At 40.6% G+C, this 16197-nt stretch overlaps 1 protein-coding gene across 13 annotated transcripts in view; it reads right to left on the reverse strand.

Annotated features, from left to right (window-relative positions):
* Positions 1 to 16197, reverse strand: part of TENM4 (teneurin transmembrane protein 4) — a 1541819-nt gene that overhangs the window by 408552 nt on the left and 1117070 nt on the right. For 2 of the 13 annotated variants that reach the window (XM_077781306.1, XM_021533841.3), the window contains one exon: positions 15939 to 15999. The exons of the other annotated variants lie outside the window; for them this stretch is intronic. The gene's annotated coding sequence lies outside the window, so the exon portion shown is untranslated. The remainder of the gene's footprint in view (positions 1 to 15938; positions 16000 to 16197) is intronic. 13 annotated transcript variants of the gene reach the window in all.

Below are 16197 nucleotides of genomic sequence, written 5' to 3' on the forward strand. Positions count from 1 at the left end.
CCTAGCCAAACGAACTCTTTCCTTCTTTGCACACCATAGGGTTGATACTGCTGTGAATAGGGAATCTAAACAAAATCTCATTAATGAAATTACTTACCTGAGATTTGGATTGTAGGTTGATTTACCACCAAACAGAATAAATTTATTCTCATATAGAATGTTACCTCCTGTGATAAATACAAGAGTTTCACTGCTTGTAAAGCTGATGGAAAGAGGCAAAGAACAAACTTTATTGTAACCCTTCACTAATTAAAAGTGGCTTATAAGAAAGATGGGGACAGACTTGAGTAAGGCCTGTAATAATAGAACAAGGGGTAAAGAATCTAAATTAAAAATGGGTAGATTTAGAGTAGATAGAAGTTTTTACAGTGAAGGTGGTGAGATACTGGCACAGGTTGCCCACACAAGTGGTGGATGCCTCATCCTTAGAAACATTCAAGGTCAGGATGGCAGGGCTCTGATCAATCTTGTACAGTGGAAGGTGTCTCTGCCCTTGGCAGGGCGGTTCCTTCCAACCCACACCACTCTGTGATTCAGTGATTCTGGAAGGAGCCCAGAGAGTTTTACTGATATTAAAACTTTCTGAATGTTAGGATCATATTTAAAGGGCTGTGCTCTTATAAAAAATACTTGCTCAGAAATGCAGACAAAGCATTTTCCTTCACCCAAGTATCTGGTGCTGCCAGTGACACAGAAATAACAAAATAATTAGAATAAACAACACAATTAGAGGATTTGCTTTTTTTTTTTCATAAGGGCTTCCTCCCTAGGCATGATTTTAATACTACAGGCAATTAGAAGAGTTGATAGAGAGACAGATAACCGAGTCAAAACTTAGGTGAAATTTGTTTCTGCTGCAGTTTGAGTGCTCCCACCCTGCACCAGCTGGTTTTATTACGCAGGTGGATGGAATGTGTTCTGCTCCATTTCCAAGTGAGCCATACAAGCCTAGCATAAATCAGTCAGCGAGTACCTTGAGCCACACATATTAGGAATGTAAGCAAGAGGAATTCCAAAATGAAGCATGTTTAGACAAAGAGGCAATTATGGCATGGAGAGGGAAGGAGTGTAAAAATTTCATCTGGAATCAGGGATGGAGCACAGTAGCTCAAGGAGGTGGAAAGTCTGATTCTTTATTTATATAGCCTTGTAAATGGGGTGATTTTAATCCCCTGCATATGATATAGCAATATCTATTAGTAGTGAATATCACAGACTGATTCCCAAAGAGGATTTAGGAGACTGGTCTTACAATATCCACACAGCTCAATGAGCCAGATTCAGGTCTCATTTACAAAGAGTCTGCCCAGGTGTGCTTTTATGGACATTGGAGTTACACAGAATGGAGGCAAATGATACATAAATGTCGTGGGTTTGCACTGCAGCCATAGGAGGGGTGAACAGAGCGGCTCGTGTCACTGCATGCTGCAAGCTTGACCATAAAAATGCATTCCCAGCGGGTCAGCACCTGTTTAGATAAATGGTTTACTTGAAATACACAATGCAGGAGAGCTTGCTCATTTATCCATATGGCACTAACACGAATTGCCAGCTGTGGCCAGTCGTCCAATATGTTCTCTCTCCATCTATGACATATGAAACCATATGGAATCATCTATCCATTAGGAAGAGATCATTTTCAGGCAGGAAGGTTTCCTGACACAATTATTAGCTGTGGCATTCTTGACCAGGAACAGGCCGAAATAGACAGGAAACAAAAAGAGGCTTATGCTGTCTTAAAGGGTCATGTGAAGAATTTTCTGTTTTAAAATCATCTTTAAAGCTCCTCTTTTTCTCTCTCTCTCTCTTTTTTTTTTTTTTTTTTTTTTTTTTAAGAGTGCCTTTTATCTCTCAGCTTAATGTAATTCTGCTGCATGAGATGCCTTTCACTTCACCCATTTCTGCAGTGAGTGATCATGGCACAGGAGGCTACTGGTTTCCTTGGAGCTTGGGTTTGACTGGGGCCAGCAGGCAGGTACATGACTTGCTGGAAACAGCCTCTTTTAGGAGTAACTGCTGAACACCCTGTTCAGCAAATAAGTGGTCCCAGAACTGTGACTCAAATGTACTTCGTTCCCAAGTGTCCTTTTCTACACAATGTAGACTTTGCTCTGAACTAATGCTAAACACTGTATATCAGCATAAAATCAAAGGAAAACAGCGTCAAAACAGAGTCACTGGCTGAATTCAATAATATCTTTATTGAGACAGAAAATCCTATTAAGGCAGTTCGCCTGCTCTGAATCTGGAATAACTCAATTACTCTTGATTTGCACCAATGCAAATGAGATGAGAATCTGCCCCCAGAACACTTGCTAGCTATGCTCATTGACATGATCAGAAGTACAGTGTTCCCTATAATCAGCCTTGGTTTACCTCTAATGGATATAAGCAGAGACAAGAGCCTCAGGCATTTCAGGCTGTGGAGTGAATAGCTGATCCCTGTCTGCCTGTAGAGTATGCAGATTATGTATGGAGAATCAGAGAAGCTTATTTTGGAAATTAAGGAGCCCCCAAATGAGTCTGAAATCCAGAAATATTTCTTAACATCAGCACTTTCAGATAGAGGACCTCTCCTCCCACATGCATTGTATCTCACCTAATCCAGCAGAAACCTTCTGAGTTAAAACAGCATGCAATGAAAAGAAGCTTTGACCTGTGGTACAGCCCAGACTATCCATGGAAGAGAAAGATATCATAATTATAACTAACTTTAAAACTAAATTGGAAGTAAGAAGTCCTTTGATCTAGCACCCTGGTACTTGAAACAAGGTTTGGTCTCTTACATCTAGTGATTACAGACAGACCAGTCCACAGACAGCTCAAAACCCAGTTTTGCCAAGTGCAGACTCCATAGATGATGCCAAACACAGGTAAAATTTTGTAAAATAATTGGTTACTGTCTTCTGCTCAACACACCAGGGGCCTATATCCAGTTCTTTTCTTCCCCTTCCTGTTTTATAGGACTTAAGGAGATAAATCTTTTGAAAGGATTTGGATCTGGGTAACAAGTTTTGTGCTGTCCTGCTAACAGTGTCATATCATGTATTCTGAAAGAGAGAGATATACAGCTGCTTGTTGTACTACCACAGGCCACAGCTAGGGAAGTAAATGGGAAGCTGGGATGAAGACAAAAATATGTATATATATATGTAATCAATATATCTGATGGTTATCAGAACACAGTAAGAAATACCAACCAAGAACCTTTGCAAGCAGTCTAGAAGCTACTCACACCATAGCAAGGCAATGCAATGTGCAATAAGTGGAGATTTCAGGCAAATTCTGCTTGGTAAATGGTCATATGCAGAAGGTGACCACAACACAGTAGGTGAGAATTCATATAAAACACTTCAGAGTATTTTAAGCACCTATTTACAAGCAACACAAAGCACCTAAAATCAGGAACCTAAACCTTCTGCTAGTTAATGTAGAAGTTTCCAGATAAGGTAACACTTAAAATTAGTATTTAACTTACAGATGGCACAGACAGTCCAGTAATTGTCCACTTTGCTGACAAAACAAGGAGGCAATGACTCAGTCTTGCCTAGAGACAGCACTAACTGGGAAGTAGGATTCACAGATTTGTTTCCTGTCTATATGGAATGAGCTCCACACATGACTATTTCCAGGGACATTAGCCCACAGTTTTCCAGTCCTTTTCTGACACTCCAGTTCAGGTAATAAAGGATGCTGTTGACCATCTACAACAAGCAGTTGTTCCAGCACTTCTCTCTTTTTCCTGTGACCAGGGACACTTCTGTGATGAATTTGATGCCTATGAAATGTTTCTGAGTAACTGTTTTTCTTTCCCAAGGTATGATAATACTGAGCAGCACTGTCATACTGGCGTCTCAGGATGTTTCTAGTATTCCGGCTTGAAGTTTGTGATCCCAGGTCTTTTTGCAATCACGTACTTATTTTTGTGACATCATGGCAATTGTTCTCCCACTGATGATTTGCCTTTCTTTGGTCCTTTAACTACTTATTCTTGACATGTCTTCATCATGCATACCTGACATATTTTAAAACACCATATGCAAGCATCTCGCAAGAGGAGCAGTTTAGCTTAATGCCATGTCATGCCATGCCTTAGTAATTCAACCAATTGTTTTCCCAGCTTTAAATCCACACCAGCAATTTTCTCACTCATATTTATCACTCACTGCCAGCCATGAAGTCAACACATCACTTTAGCTCTGACATGTATATCTCTACTTTAGGCTAAAATTTGAATCAAAATGCTTCTTAAATCTACTAGTGTATTGGTTAGGACTGTAGAGATCACAATCAATCAGGAAGTGATAAAACAAGATAATTCATATGCTTTAATGCATTTTTATGCACAGACAGCATGTTTAAAACATACAGATGCACAGAAATATTCCACATAGGCACCAAAAGTTTATAAACTGGCATTTGCTGCTTTTATGACTGTATTTGACTAAAACATCCTAAAAATTCAGCAACATTTAGAGATTGCTGTTCCAACCTAGCCTATTTGCTGGGATTTTACAGGATTATTTGCTTTGTTTAGTCTTTTTCTGATTCTATACCCACTACAAATGAGCCCTACATCATTGGTGCCAACCTGAAAGAGTATTCTGAGAACATGGATAGTAACAGAATTTATTTCAAGCACAAAGCTTTGTGGATATATAAAGCATTAACAAAACCTACATGCTGCACAGACCATGCTACCGATCTTGAGTAATAATCTCTTGCACAAAAAAGTTGCCTTCCCATTTGTAGGAGCAACAAGCTCCTGAGCTGTGCAACAGCTGATTTCAGAGACATTGCACTAGAATCTGGAGAAAGAGTAATTAGAAGTTGTCTCCTTTGGCATTTGTCACACTTAGCCTTTAAAAAAATACTCCAAGTACATTTATTCTCACAATTTTTTGAACATCTCTGGTCAGAACTCAAAGCAAACTTCCCAAATGTGGCAGAAACTATATCAAACTGTAACAGGACCTGAATTCCATCTTATATCTGTTTTATTTACTGATTGGGAAGAAGATGTCCAAGACATTCTACAAGGTGGATCAGAATGGAAGTGCTCTTTCAGGCTGCAAAACTAAAGATTCCCGTCAGCTACTCTTTGAGAAGCCCCTGGCACATTTACTCCCCAAAGCTGCAAACAACAAACGAGACCTTTAGACAGGTGGGGTCTAGCAAGAATACCCCTGCTTTTCATTAGCTTCAGTAGAGATGCACTGACATTGACACGGAATTATTGTGAAAAGTAGTTTGTTTCTTACTGTAAAAGGCAAATGCCATCGAGATTCAGGGATGATACCTGCATCTTGTCCATTGTCATCATTCAACAGAATTATGACTCATCTATGCCTCCTATTCCTTTCCCACTTGTCTACTGAGATGTGATGCCTTTTGGGGTAGGGTCTGTCTTACATGCATTTAGCTGATGTTTCCTGAAACTGCAGCAGCGTCCAACTGCTGTGGCTGTATTCAAATACAAATACTCAAAACAACAGTGAAATGTCTACACCTACATAATATCTTTTCTGTGTGGGGAAGGGAATAAGCTGCAAAAGTCAAAGTCAGGTCTGCTGTAATGCAGTACTGTGGTTTGTAACAGTACAGTTATTTTAGTAGAATATTTATATTCTCAGAAGACATAGTTATACTGCTAAAAAATTCCAGTCTGTGCTGGAGTAGAATCTCTCAGAATGCTGCTGCAATCCTGGCTGGTACCTGTGGATTTTACTGCAATGAAAATAATGAATAATAAAAAGTAATAATTGAATGTGAACTGCATGCACTGGGCTGTCATGTGTGGGCAATACAAACGACTTGCAGAAATTCTTCCGGCTCCTCTGTATTCTGCTCTTGGTGACAAGCTCTTTGTCAACTTTTCCTTCACTGTTAGCAATGAAAATGTGCATGTGTGGCAGCCAGTAACTCAAGCTTCCCATGGGGACAGTTAATTCTCTGCTCCTTGGTCCTGTGCTTATTTCCCTCAGTCACTTTTCCCCTACGGATCCAGTAACAGAGCAGAAAACGTGCCGGAAAGAGAATAAGAGCAATAATTAACCACAAGGAATGAAGGAATGGGACTGCTTAGAAAGTGCAAGAAGCAATGGCATGTCAAACAGCAAAACATCACTGCTTAATGGTTTAAAACAATGAACATGAAAGCCTTGCTCCTTCCTTTCCAGTGACACAGGAGTCTCCCTATCCACAGAAATATCTCTCTGTTAAAGGATAACATTAAACAATCCAATCTTTAATACGCCACTGGAAACCCAGAGGCACAAGACAGACCGCCTTTGTTTATCACAGACCTTATATGCTCAGAGGTCTTCAGATGAATGAGGTGCCAGACAGCAGTCTGGGGGGACTGGGGGTATTAACTCAACACCCTCCATCAGCTTCACAAAACCATCTCTCCATGCAGTCAGACCCTACCCTGCCTTTCCCACACTGGCTGAGGATAATGAGGAAATTATTCCAAAACCTAAAATAAATTTGCTTCTACATGAAAGTCAGATTTTATGCCATATATTTATACTTTATACCACATATTTGTAGGATACACATACAGAGGGGAAAAAAATCTTAACATTTATGAGTTCAACAGCAAAACTCCAAAAGAGTTACTCACTTGCCTAAGTAGGGGCTTCTAGTTCTGATTGAGATCTCCTGGGGTATCCCACAGCTTATTGCCCACCTCATGTCCACCTTTTAGAACACCTTGTGGCATCTCATATAGCAGTGAATGCCTGTGTCAGGTACCTGAGCTCTTCAGTCTATTCCAGGCTAGTTTCACCCCAAGGCTAGTTTGTGATGAGATAGCAGAGTGTGCAGAAAGTTTCCTTTTCTTGCTTGGATCACATTGGCAATTAGTCCTTGGAGAACAAAACACTGCAGAGGCAGGACGAAAGCATGTGAACAGAACAGAGCTCATTTCCTCTCTGGCTGGTACAGGGAGCAGATAGAGCCTTTAAACAGCAAGCGTCAGAAGAAAAACTCTTAGGTCTGGATGACAGGTCTTAAAACTTTTTCTTATTTGTAGGCTGAAAATTCAAAACTGTAAGCTGTTAAATAGGGATTTGCCTAATGCTTCATATAAAGCTCACTGTGTTCTGCTCTAATGCCAGTTCTACACCTGCGTGACAGTGTTGGCTTCCACATTTGCAGCACTGGGGCACCAGCTCTACCTAATTTAATTGCAAGCATTAGATCAAGCTGCAGAGATGCACTTTCAAGAATTGGGATGTTTGAAGATCCATCCAAATCCTTGATAAAGACAAGGCAACCCCAAGCTACGTGTTTCATGTTTCTCTTTCAACACCAAACTAACACTTATGGGAAAAAATGAGGCTTGTGTGTTTTTTATGAAGGCTGGGTAGGCAGGTTTTGCTAAGAACTTTTTTTTCATATCCAGCTCCAAGTGCAGCCACCTGGGAGCCACTTGACTCTCAGGCTTGGTGGAAGTCATGGCAACTTCCCAAGCACCTCATATACTTGTTCTAAGAAAACAGAGTCAGTTTTTATTTTTATCTTTGAAAGTGAAGCAACCCAGACCTCTGTCCCATTAGCTACACAGGAAAGATAAGTTCAAAAGCACTTTGGCAGGGAGCATGTATCCGACACCCTTCCTATACATGATGCCTCTCCAAATAGGTTTGTAAGCTAAACAACAGCCTATGATATAGGACTTGTTAAAACAAAAGGGCTGGCTGATAAGACATTATGCCTAGAAAACCTCTTTGAGCTTACAGTTTATCTAGCTGGATGATTCCATACGTGAAGGTGGAATCTAAAAAAGTAGTGAAGGCTTATGCACACAGGTAAGCAAATCCCTACAGAAAGTATGAGCCCTCTCTGGAAACTGTGAAGGAGAATCAAATGCATGTGGGCTGGGTGAGAATTCCTCATTTGCACCAGGACAGCAGTGTATAACAGCCTCCTTTGCTCTGCCTCACTCCTCACACTTGCAGAATAAAGATTGCAAAACCTTTAAAGATGCCAGCGTGGTGTTTACATCGTGCTACAAGGAGCAGTGAGCAGCAGGATTTTGATCAAGAAAATCTTCTTCAGAGTGAAGTAATCACATGAAGGGGGAGAGAGAAAACATGCTGACTGTAGATATGATAGAAAAAGATACTGTGATTTTTCTTGAACTTGCGGAGTTAATTTTTGAGAAATTGTACAACTTCCAAGTCTTCAAGAAAACCTCCAGTATAGGATGAGCTTACACATGATAAGTTTGACCAGCTTTGTGTTTTCCTTTTCTTACACACCTCTTTGATGGTTTTCCAGGCAAATGAAGTTGGGCATTTTTTAGAAGGGGGCATCATGGCCAAGAAAGGGTTACAACAGATGCCCCACATTTGAAGTGCTTCTCTAAGCCTCTCTATGCACACAAACAAGAGATGCTGCTGAGCCTCTCTTCACTTTAAAAAAGATAAAATCAGGTCACTTAAGACAGAGAGAAGAAAGAATGAGACAAAAACAGAGCTCAGAAGTCACCACTCAGGGAACATCGTGTACATATAAGAGTAACGCAAAGGGAAAAGTAAAATTCCTGCAGACTCCAGTTCTTGCATTAATTCTCTCTGTTGCTATGAGAATGATTGGGGTTTTTTTCCAGCCTTTCTTTCCCCACCTACAAAACGGGGACAGCACTTACATAACCACTTTGCAAAGTGCATAGGAGGATTAGCTGGCTGTCATCTGTCATATGAGCAGACCTATGAAAGTGCGAAGGAGTATTTTTAATAAATACCTCATTACCTTGTTATATTTTTGACTTCAATTCTTCCCAGGAAGGTCAATTGCATTTTTTTTCTGCCATCCTCCCAAAAAAGTGCAGACCCCTTAACCATCTCATCCCTGATGAGCCATCTTTACCTAAAATAACTTGCACACAATACAGTGTGCTTCTCTTGGTCAGTCACGTATGCAAGTCACAGTGAGCAGCACATTAAACAATAACAGATTGATTTGTTTTTTAATAATCTGACCTTGTTTGATCTGTTCACGCAATGGTGTTTTACATCCTGTCATACTGCAAACATGACAGGCTATGGATCCTTGTTATGCTGCTGTGAATATTGAGTGATTCAAGTGAAGGATTCAGAATTCCACCACAGAACCAGAAGTCAAAATAAGTGTAAATAATGTGGGGTATTTAAATAACTTGGAAATTGCTGCAGCCCTACTCTTCAGACTTTAACCTGCACAAGCCCATGAGATTTTGTGCTCTTTGCAGCTAAGGACTGGGGCAAATTTCCATCATACGCAAAGCCTATTTCATTTGTTCTAATCAAGTTGACCTGGATTCACTTGGCTTCCTCCAAGCAAAATTCACTGTACTGCTCAAGAAAAAGAAAAAACAAAGCCCTCACAATATCTGCCAGCTATAGTGACCCTCAGCTAAAAAAAAAAAAAAATCAGCATGTTATTTTATTTCTTTAGCTGATTTGCTTTTGTCTCCTAAAAGCCTCTGAGACACAAAGCCAGCACTAACTTTCCTCCCCATCACAATGCTCAGTGATAACATTAGCTTGACCCACTTGAGTCCTGCAATGAGTTATGGTAATAAATGACTGAAGGCAAATTGACTCTCCTGATTCTCCACAATGCAAGTCTCAATGCATATGAGAAGACTTGTTTGTTTTTTATCATTTTGAGGGCTTACCACTTACCAAGGAGCTCTTTCTCAGGAGAGGGAAGCTGCCAGATGACCCATGTAAAGATGGTAAATAGTAATTTAGACTGATTTTCTTACACATTACACAAAATAATGACTATAATCGGGCTGGAATAACAATGGAGGCTACTTGACACTGTTATTCTGTCTTTGGCAAACTTGAAGTGCAGAAGGGCCTGTCTGATGGATGTGACACTTGGGCTACATGGCAGAAGTGCAAAATGACAGTCTCAGAAGGCAGTCAGGAAAATGGAAAAGGATTCAGTCTAACCCTTCTCCTGTTTTTTTCCATGGAATTTTCCTAATGGTGGCCTGTTTTCTCAAGAAATTTCAGCACAACTTCTGCTTCTATTTTGTCATGCTATCTCCATAGCAGAACAAACTGCAGCCTCTGGCAGACTTTGCTCATACTAGAAGAGGGCAGCTCTCTGCCCTCTTTGCTTCCTTAGGTCCTTAAGTCACTACTCTAGATGACTGGATCCACTCCTATTGCTGAAGCGGCTGAAAGCCCTCTTCAAATTTCTGTTATTCCTGAGTGGAAGCCTCACTCACCTTCCTTCATCACCCTATGACAAATGATATTCCTTCCTCTCTTGAGTATGAGAGATACAGAAGCAGAAGGAACTGTTTGCTTCCATACCCTTGTGAGCCATCTAATTCCAAGCCCCCTGCCATGGCAGGGATGCCTTCCACTAGGCCAGGTTGCTCAGGGACCATCTAACCTGCCCAGGGATGGGCAGCCACAACTTCTTTGGGCAACCTGTGCCAGTGCTTTGCAACCATCACAGGAAAGAGGTGCTTTACAATATCTAACTAGAAGTGCCATTACCCCTCGTCCTCTGTGTCCTTTCAATAGTCCCACACCAGCTTTCTTGTAGCCCTTTTAGGCACTAGAAGATGCTCTAAGGTCTTCCTGGAGCCTTCCCTTCTCAAAGCTGAACAACCCCAGCTCTCTCAGCCTGTCTCCATAACAGAGGTGCTTCAGTCCTCTGAGCATTTTCACAGCCTCCGCTGGACCTGGCCCAACAGGTTCGTCTCTGTCTCATTCTGGGCACCCTGGAACTCAATGCAGTACTCTAGGTGGGGAGCTTGAGCATTAACCAGAGCTAGTCTTGTCATCAAATCTGATTAGGCTTGGATGTAAATGGTTGCAAATATGATGCTTTGAGGAAATGAAGATGCAGTCAGATAGATCCATCTGTCCCTCCTGAAGTCTAGGGAGATATTTGTCTGATATGAGATGAAGAGAAAAATGGCACACAAGACAAGTGGCTTTAGACTCATTTTAAAGAAGTTTCCTCATTCAGTCATAAAACATTCAGACCATTTGCTTCAGCGATGGTCAGAGCTGCATGCATCTTCCAGGACTAAGGAAGGGATGGTATTCATGCACTGCTTACTTGTTACTGGAGGGTTCACTTAATGCTGGCATTTTGTTAGGAAAAATGGAGTGAAGGGAAGACCATCACATTGATTAAATTAATTACCAATACACTCAAGCTTCATTGCTAATGATGAGTTTTTCTTTCCCACATCAGAAGGCAGATCATGCCAACAGAGAATTATGAGAACAGGAGATCTACATTTCCCACATCAAGGTTTTGCATACCAAGCTGATAGAAGGGGGAGATACCTTGGGTTAGGAACTCTATCAAACAGGATGGGATTGCTCTATAAATTACATGCTGGACATGAGTTACACTAATCTCCATCACTAGAGACTCATTAATTAGACATTTAAGAGCAGGCACATAAATAAGACATGTTCAGATTGTAGATAGATTATATCCATGCATTCAATTCTCTTATGGGTACACTTTATTCATGATTCATGCTACATGGCCGCTGGTAAGATTTTAAAATTTAGTACCCCAGGTGGTAAGTCCAGAAAGTACTTCCCAAATAATCTACTGCCCACACTGATCTAAGGTCAGCCTGTAAATAGTGCACCAGACAATTGACTTGGATTGTCACAGTGTGTGGTTTTTTGTCTTTTCTTACCATTCTTTCAAGATGATATGAAACAATAACTGGATTCCTGGTAAAAAAGGACAAGAATATTCTTAACTTGATACTTAGTTGAGAAATAAGAGTAATTCTTCCAGTGGATTAAAAGAACACCATTAGGTAGTTTTGGAACACAGTTTTGTGAATGCAGTGATATTAACAATTAACAGCAGATAATTGCGCTTAATAAATTTTTGTAGATTGGCCAAATCTTTGCAACTTTGTCCATTTTCTTCAAAAATTTGGTTTCAGTTGTGATTCTTAATTATATAATTGATAAACTAAAAAGCAGCAACCAAATTTGGTGGTATATGGTCACCAGATCTGTAAGTTGGTTATTCTTTATAAACAAAATTATTTCAGCCTTTGCTTGCAAAGAAAGTTTTAGATTATAAATTTTCTCTAGGTTATTTGTAATATTATTTTTCAAAAAAAGTTTAGAAACTCTACAAGAATTGAGGCATTTTAATTGACCTGAAGTACATGATTTTGTTTTTTTTTTTCCCTTGAGCAGCTGCTTGCATGTTTGCTTTCGCTTTGCTTGACACAATATTTCTACCCTCTGTTTTTTGGAATCTTAGGTGAATCCCAATCTTATTTCACAGCTACACTGCTTCATTCCTACTTGCTTCAGTCTGGGGGGAGCATGCCTGAGCAGAGCCTGAGCTCTCCCTCAACACTTCTTGGTATGTACATGTGGATCATGAGCTGTGGATTATTACCAAATTACACAACTTTAGCTGTAGGAAAGAGCCAGATGTGGAGGAAATTGTGACTCAGAGAGGAACACTCTGTAGTGCATCTTGGCTTCTCCAGGGCTGCTGTAACTGACTCATGGTGTGCAGCCCTTGCTAAAGGCTGTGCACAAAACTGAGCGATGCTTTCACACTCAGTGAATGCCAGTACAGTTCCACTGAGTCAGAGAGTCAGTGGGGGATGATGATTTGCATCTGGCTTTTCCCCCCATACTCATCACTGGTCAGGCTGTACCTTGAATCCTGTGTTGTTTTTGGCCCCTCACTACAATAAAGACATGGAGGTACTGCAGCGAGTCAACTGTTGTAGTATTAACTACAACCACCTGAAAGGAGGTTTTAGACACGTGGAGGTTGGTCTCTTTTCCCAGATAAGTGATAGCACACGAGAAAATATTTTCCAGTTGCACCAGGGGAAGTTTAGATTGTTTATTAGGAAAATTATTTTGACCAAAAGTGTTGCAAAGCACTGGAACAGACTATCCAAGGAAGTGGTGGAGTCAACCATCCCTGGAGGTAAGTTAAAAGACATGGAGGTAAGTTAAATGTGGCACATCCCTGGAGGTAAGTTAAATGTGGCACTTGGGGACATGGTTTAATGGTGGACTTGGCAGTGCTATGTCAATGGATGGACTTGATGACCATAAAGGTCTTTTCCAATCTAAACAATTCCGCAATTCTAAGATGGAGCATGCCCCAGACTCTATTCCAGGTGAATGCAAGTCTTGTCCCAGGTATGACATCAACCCTCTTACACTACTGGGGCCAGGGTTTGAGCTCCAGCTGACTCACCAGTTGCTGACATTGTTTGGCTGCTGGTGTTACATGGTTGTGGTTTTGACCACTCCTGCTGGAACTCACAAAAAAAAACATCAGCTCTGGATAAGGTAATAATGAGGATATGAGCTTCTTGGTTTTGTCCTTTAGGCTATAGATACTTGTCCTTTAGGTGTTAATTAAGTCTCTCAAAGTATTTTTTCTCTGTTTTTTGTTTTAGTTTTTGGGTTTTTGTTTTTGTTGTGTTTTTTTTTTTTTTTTTTAAAGAGCATAAACACAGCTGTAGGGATCCCAAACAAGCCGCCTACTTCCAAGGGAAATTTCGCTGAGCATGTAATTGAGAATTGAATTGAAAAGAAACTGAGTTTCTTCCTTTTTTGTGATCACATTTATATATTTATTTTTTATATTTTTAATATATAGTTTTATTCTTATTATATTTTTTAAATACGTTTTTAAAAATGTATATCCTATGGAAGCTGCCACTGACCTACTTTTTAAAATGCATTTTAGAAATCCCTAATTCTTTAGATGTTTTAATAACAGCATTTATATTGGAAAGGGTAGTCCAAACAGGTACCAGATCAGAGCAAGCATTTACTATAGTGTGTGTGTAAAACAAAATACAAAAACAAAACCAAACAAAAGATCTTTATAAAAAATAGGTTTTTGTCAGGCTTGTGAATAATGCAAACAGTGAGCTGAATTGTGTCAAAACATAAACCAAGCAATTCTTTTTAGTGATGCAAATCTTCTGTAGCCAGTCTGAAGTCTCAGTCACAAAGGTTTTTCTGCAATATTAAAGAGTAGACCTTCCTTTCACTGCAGTGATAAAGAGGCACTAAGCCTTTCTCGGTTGTTAGTCACAAGTCATTTTAATGTGGGTCTGTAACACTGTGAAAGGTGACCTGCAAAAGGCAAGTGGCAGGCCATAATTCAGTGCCTTGGTAGGTAGCACTGGGATCTACTAGCTGATAATTGACTTTCCTGTTATACACTTATCATCTGTAACACTTTTAGACCCTCAGTGGGTCCTTACTAGCAGTGTCTGTGTTAATCCCTGCAATGGGGCTGGGGCAGTAAACTGTTTAGAGCATGGGAATGACTCTCCCAGTCTGTCTGAAAGCAGCAGCAACAAACATGTTGTTGTCAACCCATCTCCAGTTGCCAGTCACAGGCCACAAATTAATATTATTTTTATATGATACAAACACTACCTGGCCTTAAAATTGACTGGGATCCTGTTGTAGGAGCACAGGGTAAGATAATTGCTATCCTAAAAAATTTATAATCTGACCAGCAAAGGGCTGGAAGAATATTTGGGAAACACCATGGCATTTGTGCCCTGTTGCCAAACACCTCCCTAAGTGCTGACACGTGGCTACTGTCAGAGACAGACAGGAGACGAGGTGGGCTTTTGATGTGCCTGATGTGAGCTTAAGGGCAGCAAAAGAAAATCCATGTATTAAGGCCTCAAGTGATTTAGCCAGAGCCAGGTCAAGAGCCAAGCAGTGCAGAGAGCCCTGGGGTTGCAACCTCAGAACTGCTACAGTTCATCCAGACAGGTGTCTTCCTCCTCCTCCTCCCATTTCTGCAGACTCTCAGAGAGTCTCCTAAGACTTGTGCGTGCTTTTTTCAAGAAGGAATTTCTTCCAGACCACTGCAGGAGTACTGACAAAGACAGTGCCTGGGCTGCTGGCACTGCTGCTCCTCCACATTTGACATTTCAGAAAGGCAGGACTAGCTGCAGAAGCCAGCCTGGTTAGCAGGGATAATGAGGAGAACAGCGTGTACCTGCTCAGAGAAAGCAGGGATGTGTTCACAGATGTACTCCTGGTACATCCCGCTTGTGGAGTTTGATATTCACCTGGGATGAGACAGCCTTTAAGGCAGCACTGCTGATAGCAGCAGTCTGCTGGCTGCTTCTTGATACATGCAGGGGTTTAAGCAGGGAAGGAGAAGCACTGGAGTATGCTGAGAAGACAAAATACAGCTGGGAATTTCTGTACTGCTCTCTTCTAGCTTGAAGAAAGGTACCACCAGTGGAGGAACATGAGCCAGTGCCATTACTCAGTTTAAGAAATGCCAGAACAGACAAAGCCCTGGCTTTATGCTCTGTTGCTGCCTTGATGAAAGATGTCCCACCTGTGATTCCTCATTTGCACTGTAATCCTCACCTGCCTTAGTGTGTATATTTTGGATACAGACTTGAAAATTGTGATGGTATCAGGTTTTCAATAGAGTTTCCCCAGCCAGGAAATTTGTCTCTGGTTTATTTTGTAAATCTGATACATGATCTCTTCCTAAGGCAACTAGATGTGTTGTCTTTTGGAGGGTAGAAAGGGAAAGAACAAAGAAAAGGATTGGGAAGATTTAGCAAAATCTACATTCAGAAATGCTAAACTACAGTAGGTATATGGACCCATTTTTTTTTCCTCATTCCTCTTTGGTTGCTTCAACTAAATAATGAACTAAGACTGACTCTTACCTGGTAGCTCATTTGGGATGTTGAATATATGATGAATCCCAGAGCATTAAGTTTTGTTATACTAATTTGTTATTATGAGGCTGAATTTCACCAAAGCAAGCTCATGGCTCTACAAAAATGTCTTCAGCCAGGCTCAGTTCTGAACTAGACCATGCAATTATAAGAAACAGTCATGTCTGCTGTAAAACAGTGAAAATATGTCTGTAAAATACAGATGAATGTAAAAACTCACTTTTGAGGGACAGCTCAACTTGACCATCAGAATGTACTTTAGAAGAACTGCACAGGAATGCCTGTACACAAAGGAGAAAAAAAAGAAAAGTGTCTAGAAGTGGGCTGCAATCTTTTACTTAACTCCATCGTATCTGTTTTCTTTGTGTTAGGAACTCCTAAATGCTTGTGAAGAACTGCAGCTGCTTGAAATCCTGATACCAAACTGAAAAACATCCTGCCACCTTGAATACAAAAATCAATATTGAGCCCCTTTACCA

Source organism: Lonchura striata, chromosome 2 (assembly GCF_046129695.1).
Source record: "Lonchura striata isolate bLonStr1 chromosome 2, bLonStr1.mat, whole genome shotgun sequence".
Lineage (NCBI taxonomy): Eukaryota > Metazoa > Chordata > Aves > Passeriformes > Estrildidae > Lonchura > Lonchura striata.